The following is a 9,348-nucleotide window of genomic DNA, read 5'->3' as shown; positions in this document are numbered from 1 at the left end:
TGTATAAATAAATGCATTTCACTAAGATCTGAAAACCCAAAATATTTTCCTAATGAAAGCAGCATCAAAATATGGGATTTGGGGATAGTGTTTGAGGATCTCTACATGGCCACCAGCCTAACTGATACACAAGTCCTAAATAGTCTTATATAGCTGGTAATACATGAGTCCCAGATGGTTTTACATAAATGCTACACTATAAGACATGTATTTGGAATATGAAATGCTTTGTTTATGAAATACCCCTCTCGTCACCAAACATGCTTGGCAGAAGACAAATACCCTTGAATGAAATCATCTACCAAAAATTATAGCCTAGCTGATAGAACAGATGAGAACAATGTCAAGCAAAAACCCAAAGGAAAGATCCTTTCAAAGATATATTCAATAGCAGATATGACATAAAATTCAAGTCTTTGTTTTTGAAATCTACAGAATTAAATACTAACATATAATTATTGAAAAATTTGTAACTCCAAATTCAAATGTGCAGCCCAGTGATTTCAGTGAATGCTGACAGCAGTAACAAAATCACCCCATCATTATTTTTCAGAGGTCCCAAAATAAGCAAAGTGGGTAAATACAATATTTACTCCGAGATGTATCTGTGGATATCTACCTGCCAGAAATACCCAGCTGATGAAAGCCACCCAGCAAGGAAGTCATAGAATAAAGAGCACTGGAAAAACGAGCAGTATGTCAATGATGAGGGGAACTAAAAAGGAATTGCTTAATCCACCTTAATTATCCTAGGATCCTAGGATCTCCGTGGTTCTCATGAACTGGGAAAAATGGTCCTCATGTAAAGTAAGAGCTCCCACTTTAAAACTAACTATAACTCCAGGCTTGACAATAACGTTCCCAGACACTTTTGTCCTGAAACCATGGGGAAGTCTGTGTAGCCCTTATGCTAGTTCCTAATAAAACAAGGAGAAAAGCCTTGACTCCTTGGAGGATAAAACTAGCAGCCGCAGGTGCTCTGGAGGAGAAAGTCCAGCTTGGTAGCATGGGCCAACGTCAATAGCATAAATCCTTCTACCACAGCCAGTGATAAGCTGTCAATGGGACATCACTAAGTAAAGGAAGGAAGGAATGTGCACAGTCAGCTCAGCCTCAGCCCACTACTGAGATCCATTTGTCCTGGAAGCACTAGGAAAAAACTACCACAGAGCATAAGGTAAACCCAGCTGGATTGCTTCATAGTTTTATGTTAGAATGCTCCCCTTTTAAGCAATAAAGGAAGAACACATTGAAAGTCTTTACCTAAATAGGAAGGAAGGAGTTTCCTAGACCTTGGTGTTCTCAGATTGTCAGTAACCTAGATCCAGAGATGACAAACAAGATACAGACAATGTCTGCAAACAATCTGAGAAGTATGAGAGTCTTAAAAGCATATATCTCTATCACTAAGAAAAAGGAGAGGTGATTAAAGCAGCCCCGGGAAGAGGTTTCCAACTCTTTTTCATTTCATGGCTTTTACTGAGAAAACATCCCTGAGTGCCACAGCAGGGCCAGCTAGGCCGCCTCAGGTACATTTCAGAGTGCTGTTCAAGGTATTTGTCTGATACTGATCCAGGTTTACACCCATTCTCCTAGAAATTCAACTGCATCATCCAACGAGGTTTGCTATGAAAGGAAAAGTCATACAAAATGAAATGAATGATCTGGTATAGTAAATTAAATGTGCTCTAGATAGGAGTGTATAAAGACACATGAAACAAATCCCATGACAAAGTTCAAGGTTTATCAGAAAGACTGGGATGTATCAATATGCCATGGCTGCAAGTAGCAGGAACTCAAGCTCCAAGAGCTTTCTCTAACAATAGTGCCAAGTTTAAATACTAAAAATAGGGAATCTGTTGTGATCTTAAAAACTACAGTAATTTGGGCATAAGCCTTTCAGAGATGGAAAAATTTAAAGAAGGAAGAAAGGGAAGAAAGTGATGTATTTGTGCTTGTCACATGGAGAAAAGTAGAGAAGTGTAACAGTGTGAAAGCTTTCCAGCTGAAATCTTTTTAAGCCAACATAAAAGTTTGAATATTTGTGCTAATCTGTTTCCAGAATTTACAGCAGGTTTACATAATGATGGCACTATTGACATTTTAAAATAGATAATTCTCTGTTGTGGAGGGCGGTCCTATGCATTTTAGAATACCTGCTGGCATCCCCCCAAAATTAATAAATAAAACTTCAAAAAATAAAGAGGGGGGCACGTGGGTGGCTCAGTCAGTTACACATCTGACTCTTGATTTTGGCTCAATACATGGTCTCAGGGTCATGAGATCAAGCCCCACGTCAGGCTCCACGCTCAGTGAGGAGTCTGCTTGAGATTCTCCCTCTCCCCCTCCCTCTGCCCCTCCCCTCCCCTGCCAAGCTGCGTTATATTCTGTACTGTGTACAATAAAGAAGTTTGCTTTCAGTTTACCAAGTGCCTGAAAAAAAAAAAAAAAGAATCACCTATGTAACCCTACCACCCCACCGCCTCCCTTTTGGTAAGCATCTGTTTCTTCTCAAGAGTCGGCTTCTTGGGACCAAGCTGGTGGGACCGAGAAGCTGGTCAAGCTGGAGCCTGGGCTGAAGGCATGTGGGGGTGACGACCGGATCTCGGCCCTGACTCACAAGGCACACACCTGTCCACATTGCAGGTGGAGTCTCTCAATGTCAAGTGACTGCCAACACCATGCCACACTTCTAGACACATCTGCTACTTTGTGAGCAAGCCCAGCAGCTCTGAGCCTCCTGCTGTGTTCACAGGTGACACCTTGCTCATGGCTGGCTATGGGAAGTTCTGTGAAGGGACAGCGGATGAGATGCACAAAACTCTGCTTAAGATCCTGGGCCAGCTCCCTCCAGACACAAGAGTGTACTGTGGCCACGAGTATACCATCAACAACCTCAAGTTTGCACAGCACATAGAGCCCAACAATGCTGCCATTCAGGAGAAGCTGGCCTGGGCCAAGGAGAAGTACAGTATTGGGGAGCCCACGGTGCTATCCACCCTCACGGAGGAGTTCACCTACAGCCCCGTTCATGAGAGTGAGGGAGAAGACTGTGCAGCACCATGCTGGCGAGATGGACCTGTGACCACCATGAGGGCCATCGGCAAAGAGAAGGACCATTTCAACGTGCCCCGGGACTGAGGCGGCTGTGGGGCCTGGGCTGCCCATGGCCGCCACCTCTCTCAAGCACATTTGGGTATTCAGATGTTTTAGATAAATTTCCTGCCAGGAGTGCAGGAAATCCAGTCTTGGTTTAATTTTAAATTAATCTCAGGGCCCTTTGCCCGTGTTATCAGATGTTCTAATGCATATTTATAAGAGAAGTTGAAAGTGTAAAGGGAGGAACTCCCAAATCATGACAATTAAAAATGTCTCCAGACATTGGTAAATGTCCCCTGATGAACAACAGTGTCCCTAATTTAGAACCACTGACTTATATTTAATTGAAAGGATTTATGCTCACTCGTTTTTATTTGTCTGAAAATATCTTTATGAGAATATAACAGATTAATAGCCATTCAATCTGGCCATAAAGATTTCTCTAGAAATTTTGTTGTGAGTCTTACCTGAAATAAACATAATAATAAACTAACATTTACATAGCACTTTCTGTGTCTCAGGTACTATTCTAAGTACTTAAATAAATAGTTTAATAGTTAATAGTTTAATCCTTACAATAACCCCTTTTGTATATGGAGAAATTGAGGCAGAGAAATTAAGTTTTTCATGATATCACAACTAATAATTGGTAGCACTGAGAGTGGTACCCATACTTTGTGTTTCTAGAATTTTTGTATTCACACAATATGCCCAGAAAGAAATACCAGAGTCTGTGAAATCAAATGACTTCTGAAATCTTTGCCCTTTCAATTAAAATATTAGAATTATTCAGTCACTCTGAGCCCTGGCCATATTTTGCCTGGATTATTGCAGTAGTCTCCTAAATAGCCTCTGGGTTTCTATCCCTTCCCTTCCTCTGTAGTCTCCTCTCTACAAAGCAGGGAAGCAATCCTTTTAAACATGTCAAATCATGTCACTCATTTCGCAAAACCTTGCAGTGGCTGCCCATGTCACTCAGGTACAAACACAAGTCCTTACCATGACTATAAAACCCTATAAAACCTGGAGTGGACCTGTCTACATCCCACAACCATCTCTTAATTTGTCCTGCAGTCACCCAACTTCCACGTTGATCCATGGCCTTGACTTAATGCCTTGGTACTCACCACTCTTTCTACCTGCAAGGGCCTTCCCTCCAAAGACTCGCCCCTCACTTGTTTCAAGTCTCTGCCCAAAAATCACCTTCTCAGCTGGCTCTCCCTGGCTACTCTTTGTGTGCAGCCACACACCCATCTCTTCAGTTCTTCTTTTCTCTGCTTTATCATTCTTCATAGCACTTATACCTACCTGAACTACTTTATATTCAGCCATTTTTATGCTTTTCACCAAGTTCATCCCATAGAATGTAAATCCCATGAAAGTAGACGGCCTGCTTTGTTCACAGCTCTACCCCAGCACTTAGAACAGTGTCCAGAAAAAAACATACTTGTCCCACAAATATTGTTGAATATAGAATATAAAAGTAGAATGATGGCATGAAGTTCATAGCACTTAAGTGAGATAATAAATGTGAATATGGCTAAAAAAGGGCCCTTGCTTCCTTCAGTGATAATTTCTAATCAATCAATGATAGTAGAACAACAGTGTACTTTTAACTTTGCAAGAAGATATTCAATGTTTTATAGCAATCAATTGGATAATTAGAAATGTTAGTACTAGTGGTGGATTAATAATTGGTGTAATTACCTGTGGATAGTGAGCCCCTGGCCTCTCTGAAGGGTCAGAATCTTCTTGCTCTTCGACTACATCAAGTAAACACATTTCTAATCACCGATTTTTTTTTCAACAAATACTGTGCACACTCTCAAATCTTAAGATCACAAAAAACTAAGGAAAAGAAAATACATTGGATGAGATCAGCAAGAATCAAATAGATTTCAAAAATATTCACACCATTAAATTAAAGATTTAACATCCCTAGACTAAAAATAGTCCCTAAAATTGAAAATAAAAATGAATACAGAAATATGCTAAATTTATTACCAGAAAGCTCAGTATTTTAAAATAAATATAAGATGTTAGTCTTTGTAAGTAATCAGAAAAATCCAAATTGCAACATGTGATGATAATTTTCATTTTTGTCACATGGGCAATAGTTTAAAAATTGATAATTTTCAGTGCTTACTGTAATAAATATTCTCTCATCTATTCTGGATAAGAGTGAGGATTGATGAAATTTATCTGGAATGAAATTTGATGGTGTTTATTAAAATTGAAAATGTGTGTATATTTTGACAATTTGTCTAGGATTCCTCAATATCTGCATGGGTTTCTTAATTTAGGGGAACCTAGGACCATATCTCCTGCACAGAAGCTTCAGTGCAGCAGATACCCCCTTGAAATTTTTTTAAAGAACAGTAGTAAGTCTTGGCCAATCTGATACTTCTGCACAGGACTTTGATCCCTAAAAGAATGGATATGATATGCAGGGACAGTAAGAGGTCATTTGTCTTGCCAGTGGTAGGATTTAAAATCCAGTGCTATAGTAAAGGTTTTTCACTAACATTTAGCACTAATATTTGTAAAATTTTAAGTTCAGAGAAATAATGAAATGCCTATTATTTAAGTCTCAAAGATGTACAAACCTGTGATGAGATATTGGTTATTCCTTACCTTACTTTTCTGATTGTTTTTCTAAGTTCGTGACTCTAAAATTCCTGATGACATTCTGAACCACAGTATTCTTATGATAAAGTATTTTTGCCCCTAAATTAATTAAATTAGTTCCTGTATTGCTATCAGGACCCATGACTGAGATAATGTACCTCCCTTTGGACCAGAAATCTGATTTCTAACCTAGTATATAGAGATACTTAAACAAATGTGAAAAAAAAACCCTAAATTATGAGGAAGTTCAATGCTATATTATTTATATTCAAGACAGTGTGAACCTTGATAAGGTAATTGTGACATATAGCATTCTTATAAAATATAATATAGACATGAGAAAGACTTTCATCTGTATTAATATTATTTTTAATATTAAACTTCCAAAGCTTGATGTATATGATCTCACGCCATTAAAAAGAAAAAGATAGAGATGTGTGTGTAGTTGTTTGCTTGGAGAAAAGAGATGTAAGAGATTGTTTAGGAAAAAAGTATAGAAAGAAATCACTGATTTACTAACTTATTAAACTGGTTATTCCCTTATCTGTGCATGAAATGGCCATGTTTTAAAAAGTGAGAACGTGATCTTACTTTTAGGAAGAACAAGAATGGGTAATTAATACTAATGTTCTTTCTCTACACTAATTAGGTCAATATGTTTCTGTTCCCAGTGAAATATTTTAAGAAGGACGAAGTAAATTAAAACACAATTAAAAGAGGATGACTGGATGTCAAAGAGTCTAGAACCAGGCCAGACCAAAAAAAGAGGTAGCATAATTATAACCATTTAAATGAAAACCTGAAAGTATATAAAAATCCACTGGAGTTTTTCCTCTCTCTCTATATATAATGGAATATTATTCAGTCTTAAAAAATAAGAAAATTCTGCCATTTGTGACAGGATGGATGGATGGGTGGATGGGTGGAGGTACCTGGAGAACATTATGCTAAATGAAACAAGCCAGACAAAGATAAATACTGTATGATATCTCTTATATATGAAAAAAAATGTTGGTATACACACTAATTTATAATTCTCTCCTTTTTAGTGTTGGTGAGGCCTGGGTATGTGATTGGAAAATCACATCAATAATTAGGTTACTAATTAACTGATTTCCAGGTAATCATAATGGAGATCTAATCTTATCTAACCTACATCTTTTTCTGATCCTATTTAAGTTGTTGGCAGAATTTAGTTCTTGCTATATAGTGTGAAGTTTCCTGTTTTCTTGGTGGATGCTGACAGAAGATCTCTCTCAGCTTCTAGAGACTACCTAAAATTCTTTCACATGGCCCTAACACAGCCAGAAGGAAAGTGTTCTTCTGATGTTTCTTTCACTCTTCATTTCATGTTTATGATAAGTTTTTGTGTAAAGGGCTGATTTGATTAGCTCTCTTTTAAGTGGGAGCTTTGTAAACTATAACTTTGAGGATCATTTAGCATGGCCTTGTGCCATGTATCTAATTATTTGCTTATTTGTTTGGTTTATTCTGTAGTACCAGAGTTTACCAAATTTTCATCTATTATGTAAGCTTTATATTTCCAGGTAATTCTTTTAAATATTAGACTCATATGAAGGGCAAAAATAGTTCAGTGAGTCCCCACGTACCCTGAATCTACTAGCTTCCCTCAATGATAGCCTCTTACAATACCACAGTACATTATCAAAACAGGAATCTTCTTTTTTGATATATAGTTCTAGAAAACTTGGATGGATGGATGGATGGATGGATAGATAGATGGATGACACAAATTGCTTCATAATCTCAAAGAAACCCCCCAATGTTATCACTTCATAGACTTACCCTCCCCCAACTTAAAGCCCTGATAACTTCTGATCTGTTCTCCATCACTTTGATTTTGTCATTCTGAGAATATTAAAGTAATAGAATAATACATTATGTAACCTTATGATATTGGTTTTTTTGGGTATTTTCACTTTTAAAAAAACTTTTGCCATTCTAATAACAGTGTAATGTTGGCTTATCCTGACTTTAATTAGCATTTCCCCAATGGCTAATGATGTTGAATCTCTTTTCATATGGTTACTACCATCTGTATATCCTCTGGCAAGTATCTGTTCAAGTCTTTTTTCCTATTTTCAAGTGGGATTATTTATTTTCTCATAGTTGAATTCTAGAATTGAAATGATATGGACTGATTTCTCAAATCCACAAACTGGAAACAAAACAAAACAAAACAAAACTTCACCCAGGATGAAATTAGACAATCTGACTATGCCTATAACTACTGAATTCATGGTCAAAAACTGAATTCATGATCAAAGAAATTGAATTCATGCTAAAAACCTTCTGAAAAAAAAGTACTGGATCCAGATGTTTTCATGGGTGATTTCTACAAAAATTTACAAAATCTTTTCTAGAAAAAACAGAAGATGAGAAAACATCTCAACTCATTTTCATAAGGCCAGCTTTTCACTGACATCAAAACCGAAGACAGTAGCACCAAAGAAGCAAAACTAAAGACTCTTATGAACATAGCTGCAAAATAAGTATTCCTTGTGAATATAGATGCAAAAATCCTCAACAAAATATTAACAAATAGAATCTAACAATATACAAAAGGAAAAATATGCCATGACAAACTGGGGATTATTCTATAAACAGAGGGCTGGATCAGTCTTTGAAAGTCAGTTATTATAATCTACTATATTTACAGTCTAAAACAAATAGATAATTATAACAATTGAGAATCGATCATTTGACAAAATTCAATACCTATTTAAGATAAAAAAATGTGAGTAACTGTGTACAGTGATCTATTAATATATTAGTAGATATATATATAACTATATGTAATACTATTTTGTTTTAAATAGTTTCATGCTTTTTAAAAGTGATGGGGCACCTGGGTGGCTCAATAGGTTAAGCGTCTGCCTTTGGCTCAGGTCATGATCCCAGGGTCCTGGGATGGAGTCCCACAGTGGGCTCCTTGCTCAACGGGGGGGGAGCGTGCTTCTCCCTCTCCCTCTGCCCCTCCCCCCAGCTCGTGCTCTCTTTCACACCCTTTCTTTCTCTCTCTCAAATAAATATATTAAAAAATCTTTAAAAAAATAAAAAATGAAAGAATTAAAGACTTATGTATGTATGTATGTATATATTTATTTATATGTATATTTTCCACATATTTACAGTTTTGAGATCTTTTCATCCTTTTCTCTAAATTAGTTCCTTCAAACTAACTTCTTTTAGTATGTCTTATAGCACAAGACTGCTGGTAGTGAATTCTTTTTGGTTCTGTTGATCTGAAATTTTATTTCATGACTGTTAATGAACATTTTCAGTTTTTTTGTATAATTTTGGGTTGATGGTTCATCCTTTTTCTTATCATTTTAGCACTTTAAAAAATGTTTCTCTATTGTCTTCTGGTCTTTATCTTTGTTTCTAATAACAAAAATATAGTCATTCTTATTGCTATTATTTTGCTATCCTACTATATGTAATGAATCTTTTGACTTTGCAGTTTTAACATTTTTCTATTTATTTTTAGTCATCAGCACTTTCAATATGATGTACCTGTTTTATTTTCTACCATATTTATCTTGTTTGAGGTTTGCTGAACTCTTTAATATGGAAAACATGTGGCCATTTATTCAAATA

At 36.6% G+C, this 9,348-nt stretch overlaps 1 pseudogene; it reads left to right on the top strand.

Annotated features, from left to right (window-relative positions):
• Positions 1-907: 907 nt before the first annotated feature.
• On the top strand, positions 908-3,141 carry LOC114211872 (hydroxyacylglutathione hydrolase, mitochondrial pseudogene; annotated as a pseudogene).
• The last annotated feature ends 6,207 nt before the right edge of the window (positions 3,142-9,348 follow it).

The sequence above is a fragment of the Eumetopias jubatus genome, unplaced genomic scaffold, assembly GCF_037043125.1.
Source record: "Eumetopias jubatus isolate StellerSeaLion01/CBP00866 unplaced genomic scaffold, mEumJub1_p1.0 scaffold_3, whole genome shotgun sequence".
Classification (NCBI taxonomy): domain Eukaryota; kingdom Metazoa; phylum Chordata; class Mammalia; order Carnivora; family Otariidae; genus Eumetopias; species Eumetopias jubatus.
The sequence above is the reverse complement of the archived record's forward strand: the minus strand, read 5'-3'. Positions and strand labels throughout refer to the sequence as shown.